Raw genomic sequence first — 6,008 nt, 5'->3', positions numbered from 1 at the left:
TCACCGCGCCCTTTTCCTTTGCCCCACCGGAAAGCCAAAACAATTGGAGCCGCGCAGGCGCGGGAAGGAAACGGAAAGCAGGAAGGGCGGAGGCGGCGCGAGGTGACGCTGGCGTCTGGGCCGGGGCTTCCCGGGCGACCGCCGGGCTGCCAAGGCGCGTGCGCGGAGCGGCGTCGCCGGGCCACCCAGCTGCCGGGGCTCAGGCGTGGTCTGGGAAGAGCGGTGCCGAAAAGCTCTCTGCAGCGGCATCGGGAATTCTGTGCTGTTGCAGTTGTTTCTCCTCGAGGTGTCTCCGGGAGATACAGATATTTGCAGGCTTGGTCAGGAGTGGGGACCGACGGAACAAAACAACACAACACCCCGGGGAGTTGAAGTTAGGGGTGGTGGATGGCCGGCCGTTTGCTGGATGGGCTCTGTTTCCTTAGTCCCAGTTTCCAACGCCCTTGGCTTTTCAAAGCACGTTCAGTTTGCTAAGGCCTGGGACGTTATTGGCAGTCTTGCAGTTGGGGAGCGAATGGGTGCCGAGGACATTCTCCCTAAGTGACGCCTCCCGCCAGTTTTTACTGCAATGCAGCGGCCACCCTTCGTGCCCCAAGTTTCAAAGCGTAGCTTGCAGCAGCAAGTACTTGTGGTCTGCGTCTGTTTTGTAACTTGCCGTGACTTGTTAACAAGCAGAAAGTTGTAGATTTGTTTGAAGATACTTGTCACAGAAAAAAAGACATTCCGAATTGCCTGCTTCCTAACTTCCACTGTTGAAACAAATCCAGTATGGGGAATAGAGATGACAACAAGATAAAAGCATTAGGCAAAAAGGCAGACGCCCTCATCTGAGCTGGCAGGAGCCTGGAGACAGGAAAATCAGCAGTTCAAGTTCACCCTTGACTAAATAGTGAGTTCAAAGTTAAACCACATGAAACCATTTTAAAGTACTGGATTTGTACAGAGAATTCGCAGGGTCCTCAATGCATTCCAGAGCTCATATACAATGTATTTATCTACAAAGAAAATCTAGGTAACTGAAGTCGTTGTGAACACCTAGCACAAGAAACTTCTTAGTAGTAACAACTGCTCTGCGCTTTCATTGTGTGCATATAGAACTCATAGCTCACAAGACTATGATGATACATTTTATAAAGATATGAAGTTTAATCTGGTCCTAGTGGTACAGGTCCTAATCTCAGCATTTCGTAATCAGACAGGCAGTTGCTCGGTATAAACCAGCCAGGAGTGCATAGTGAGACCCTGCCTCAAAAATCAAAACAGACCGGCAGTGGTGGTGCACGCTTTGAATCCCAGCACTCGGGAGGCAGAGGCAGGCAGACCTCTGTGCAAAACCTTTTCCAGGATAGCCAAAGCTACACAGAGAACCCCTGTCTTGAAAAAAAAAAAAAAATGATGCAAGGTTTGCAGTCCAGTTAATTGCTTTATGCCTACCAGTTTCATAGATTTGATAATAAACTATAGTTATCTAAGATGGGAAAGTCATATGAGGGGTTTTCAAGGAATGTGTTTTGATGTTCTCTCTCTCTCTCTCTCTCTCTCTCTCTCTCTCTCTCTCTCTCTTTCTCTCTCTCTCTCTGTGTGTGTGTGTGTGTGTGTGTGTGTGTGTGTGTGTGTTGAGCAGTCAGTGCTCATGCCACAGCACTTGTGTGGAGGTCAGAAGGCTACTCGGCAGATTTTGTTCTCTCCTTCCACTTTTCTGTGACTACCAGGGGAGTTTTGGAGGCTTGCATAGCAGGTTCCTTTCCTGATGAGCCATCATGGGCTCATATTTTGCTACTTTTGAGTGTGTAGCAATGTCAAGATAAAAAGTTTTCCAAAATGTGGGGCTAGAGAGATGGCTCCAGAGTTAATAGTCCTCTGTTTTTCCAGTGGACTTGGGTTCAGTTTCCAGTACCCACATTGTTGAGGGCACAAAGGTCCTTGTATTTGCAGATAAGCACTAAGGAAACCAAGAATGTTAAACACGTAAGGTCGTCTCCTCAATGGAGGAAATAAAATACCATTCCACTCAGAAAGCTGAGAGTGGGTGTTGTTAATGACCTGGTGACCTTTGCTATTTGTAGAGCCAGACCTCAAACAAATCCTCCAGAAAGAGTATCTCAGACTCTGTCTCTCCCTAGACCTTTAGATTTAGCTCCCAGTTGATAGAACCAAGCCTTAGGTGAGATAGCCTGCTGACTCCTATGCTGTCTCAGTCAGATCACATTAGATTTTAGGTCCTTAAGCTAATACAGGTAGCTTCTCTCTAAACCTATCTTCTTGGAAGAAATGACATGTATTTCGTGTTGAGTTTTGGTGTGGTTATAGCTGTATTACACTAGGAAACTTTTTTCCCCCAAATTATACTGTGTTTATATATGCTGGCAATAAACCATCTGGCATCAGACTCTCTAGAAATTTGATCTAGCCTGCTTGACTAAGTCGGGCTGAACCAAGTTTTCATTCATACCTCTTCCAGGTTCTTTTCCCTGCGTGCCATGATGCTCACAGTGACCCCCCCCCCCCCACACACACACGGCAGCCTTATCTATACTCCAGTTCTGGGAGATCCAACTCTTTCTTCTGACCTCTGAGGGTCACTAGTCATGTATATGTATTCAGACATACATGCATGCAAAACCATCCATACACATAAAATTACATTTTTTCCAAGTTCTCAAAAAATGAACATCATGCATTCAACAAATATTTAATACCCTTGGGATCAAAAAAGAAAGTTTCATAGGGGAATGGAAGTGTTGGGAGGACAGATTCGAATAGACCACCAGTGAGACAAGTTCTAGGGAGGCAGCATGCACAGGGTGCTCTGATGGTGCAGAATCAGTCCGTCAGGAAAAGGTGTGTGTGGTGGCTTACATCTGTAATCCCAGGCCTTGCAAATCTGAGGCAAGAAACCTGTCACAACTCAAGATTCTGCTGAATTCTAGGCCACCCTGGGCTACAGTGTGAGAGGTAAGAAGTTCTCCAGCAGGTCGAGTGGTGCATGTGCTGTCCCATCTTCTCTGGAGCATAAATTAGGAGGAGAGCTTGAACTTTAAGCTTGCCCAGGAGCTTGAAGCCTGCCTGGGCAACAGAGAACATAGAGGAAAACACAGAACACAGCAGGAATTATGCCACACATGGCTTTGTTTGGGGGACAGGGGCTTGCTCTGAGTAATTTGGCATCCCTAGGCTGACCTTAATCTCTGAATCCAATTGTCCTAGGCTCCTGAGTGCCGAAGGTTCAGCCCTGTGCCATAGATCCAGCTCATTGAAGAGGTCTGAATGAGTGTGGCAGATTTGTCCTTGTCTTCATTTGTATTTGTTCCCAAAGAGATAGCTGCTGCCGTGGCTGCTGCCGTGGCTGCTCTCCTCTCCCCACTTCCCCTCTCTCTTCTTGTCCCTCTTCGCCCTCCCTCCCCCCTTTCCTTCCATAACCCACTAAATAAATACCCATTCTCACTCTGTATGGCATACCTATCCATCTCCAGCTTTCACCTACCGCGTGGCTCCCTGCCTGGGATCTGCTGTCCCATGGGCAGTGTTTTATTTTTACCATTACAAATATTAAAGCCCTAAACAGCCTTAGGTATTGGGACCCTTGGCTCCTTGTATGATTACAGCTCTCTGACAGAGGTTGTTGGGACTCTTGGCGTTTAAGACTTGGGGGGTTTTGTCTTCACCTCTTCACAGCTGTCTTCTGCAGCCCGTGTTCCCCATTCCATGCTCTCTGCAGCTTCCTTCTCACTGCCACACCTCCTGCCACAGCTGCCTTCATGTCTGCCCCCACTTTACTCCCATGTCTGCCTATCCCCTTTTCATATTGCCAGCTCAAGACCTAATAATAACTATCAAAAGCAGGCCAGAAAACACCAGCCCTGGGGGATGGAGAGGTAAATGAATGGGGAGGAGCACTTGTTCTTCAAGCAAGTGGAGCCGAGTTTGAATTCCTAGACCCAGATGGGAAGCCAGGTATGGCTATACATGCCTGTAACCCCAGAACTAGGAGCCAGAAACAGATGGATCCCAAGAGCTTCCTGGCCAGCCAGCCAATGGCACAGTGACAGATGAAGATATCTGGTTTTTCACATTAGCCTGTGCATGCACATGCACCTGCACACTCACATGCAGAGTGCACACACACACAACACACACAGCACTTTGACAGAGGCTGTTAAAGATTTATTTGTATTTTTAAACTATATGCATGTGGGTATGTGCACATGGTGCCTGTGGAGGCCAGTCAGGAATAATCTCCAACAGATGGAATTATAGGTGTTTGTGAGCCACCTCAGGTAGGTGCCAGTAACGAATGTCCTCTGGACGAGTACTTACTATGCACTTTTAATCACTGAGCCACCTCTCTAGCCCCAGCAGAAGCCCTTACAATGCCACGCATGAGGGGGTCCCCTAGCTGACTCAGAGTGTTCCAGACAACTTGCTTATTCTATAGCTAGAAAAGGGGCATGGCATGGGAGCTCCTCACACAAATGAAGGACATTATGCACCAGTCATAAACCTACTGAGTCACCAAAGGAAGGCATCCCCCTGTGCCATGGGCAAAAATGGCTGCTAGAGTTCTTCAAGGTTTGCAAAGGCAGAAATTCAGCGCAAGCAATTTGAAATTCTGTGGTTGATTAGTGCCTTCTGCAACCAGGCATTTTGGCAATAAACTATGGTCACACTCTATCCTTAGGGTATCAGTGAAACATTGAGAGTAGCCAAACCATACTTATGGAGCCCAAAGATAGAGCGCTTGACTGACAGTCCTCCACACAAGGCAGAGGGGAGCCAGGGAAGGACCTAACAACCGTCAATTAGAGTCAGATTGCCCCAGCCCAACCCCTACTGGAACATTTAAGTTAATGGGAAAATAAACATTAAAAGGAATGCTTACAATAAAGGCCTATTGTTACCATTAACAATGGTAATAATTAATAGCTGGGAACGACAGCACTTGCCTATAATCCTAGGGCCAGGCTGCGGTAGGAAAGTCAAAGTTCGAAGCCAACCTGGGCTACACAGCAAGTTCTGTGTCAAAAACAAAATTGGAAACATCAACAATGCTCTTATAATATTTAATAGTGTTTGTCACCAGGCCAAAAACCACTGGAGAGAATTAGGCCATTTTTCTGTCTCAGTTCTACTGTGGGATACATGCCAAAAAATAACCAGAAGCAGGGACCTGAGCAGGGCTTTGCACACCCGTGTCCATAGCAACATTAGTCAGAGTTGCTGACTGTGGAAACAAGTGTGAACTCAGGTGAAATGCGAGAGAAAGCAGTTACCTACGTCAGACTATTTCTGCAACGGAGTAGAACTTTATTCAGGACTTTCAGAAGGAAACTGAGACCTGCACAGAAGACATTTACCGAAGGAAATAAACTACATACAAAGCAACAAACACCCCATGATTCCACTTACACAAGCCACTTGGAGGAATCTAATTCACAGCGACTGAGATGGCTTGTCTTGGGAGGATCTAGACTCACTCAGGAGACAAACTACTGTGTATACTTGTGAGGGACCGTTTAGATTGCTTTAGCCTCTGCCCAGGCCTGTGAGGGATTATTTTGATCAGGTTAATTGAAGAGGGAAGATCCACCCTAAAAGTGGGGAACGTAAGGGCTGGAGAGATGGCTCAGTATTCAAAGCACTTGTTGCTCTTGCAGAGGACCTGGGTTCTGTTCTTAGAACCCACATTGTGGCCTATCCATAACTTCAGTTCCTAGGATCTGGCACCCTCTTCTGACTTCTGGGGGCACCAGGCACACATATAGTATACATACATACATACATGTGGAGGTTTGAATAAGAATGGCCTCCATAGACTCAGATTTGAATGCTTGGTCACCAGGTAGTGGCATTATTAGGAGGTGTGGCCTTGTTGGAGTAGGTGAGTAGGTGTGGCCTTGTTGGAAGTGTGTGGCTGGGGTAAACTTTGAGGTTTTAGATACTAAAGTCAGGTCCAATGTCTCTCTCTTCTTGCTGCCTTCTAATTCAGATATAGAACTCTCAGCTCCTTC

The sequence above is a fragment of the Alexandromys fortis genome, unplaced genomic scaffold, assembly GCF_014885135.2.
Source record: "Alexandromys fortis isolate MF-2015 unplaced genomic scaffold, M_Fortis_MF-2015_v1.1 scaffold_446, whole genome shotgun sequence".
Classification (NCBI taxonomy): Eukaryota; Metazoa; Chordata; class Mammalia; order Rodentia; family Cricetidae; genus Alexandromys; species Alexandromys fortis.
This window is presented reverse-complemented; position numbering follows the sequence as displayed.